This window comes from Mesitornis unicolor, unplaced genomic scaffold (genome assembly GCF_000695765.1).
Source record: "Mesitornis unicolor isolate BGI_N332 unplaced genomic scaffold, ASM69576v1 scaffold30073, whole genome shotgun sequence".
Taxonomy (NCBI): domain Eukaryota; kingdom Metazoa; phylum Chordata; class Aves; order Mesitornithiformes; family Mesitornithidae; genus Mesitornis; species Mesitornis unicolor.
Window position 1 is genome coordinate 17,076 of NW_010173135.1, and position 932 is coordinate 18,007.

The window sequence follows — 932 nt, forward strand, 5'->3', positions numbered from 1 at the left end:
TCTGGCTTTCAAGATTGCCATAAAGTCAAATTGTTGTAACCTGTCCTCATAGTCTTATCTTGAGTTGCATTAAATATTAAACAGTTAACTTTGTATTTATTAAGAGTTTTGGGTTTTGTGGGGGTTTGTTTTGTATCATTTTGGCAGCTACATCTAAACAGTGATAAATCCCTTTTAAGACAAGTTTAGAGATAAGGACTTCATCCTCCTCTCGTTTAGGAAAGTGGCAGTGTTATGGCATTAACTTTAAATGGGAACAGAATCAAGACATAAAATAGTGATGTCAGGATCAGGACAGGCAAAATGGACTATTAATGGATGTACTAAGTCTAGTCACATGTCAAAGTAGAACTGTACATAACCCTGGAGTAACTTGTTTAGGAAAACGTGTGTGCATGTTTTCTGTGATGGCAGATATTCTGGGTATAGGAGTACTTGAGTTAACAAAATAATATTTGATAGAATGAAGCCACTAAAACATGCTGTTTGCTTTTAAAGAGAGAGTCTCAAAGATTCACAATTAGAAACTAGACAATGAGAATATACTACTTTACATACCATGCAGACTTTGTGAAATGTTTTCCAGGAAAGTTGAGTACAGCCATGAATCACTTGTGGAAAACCCAGTGGAATGAATTAGTCAAAGAAATATTTGAGTGACCACCCTTTGCCTTCTGCTATCAGGAAATGGTGCAGCTTTCCATGATTTTATACAAATCATGTGGCAGAAATAAGAAAATCCATAGTTAGAATAGCAAGCAATTACAGTTGCTGCTCTTTGACTTTGTCATAGCTTTCTAAAAATGCTTATTTTGAAATAAATATGGAATTTTATATCAGACAAAAGCTGTGGTTATTTTAGGATAAATTTTCAAGTTTTTAAGATGCTCAGGGAATTTCTCTGCTTTCTTCCCCGAACTCGCCTCTTCTAC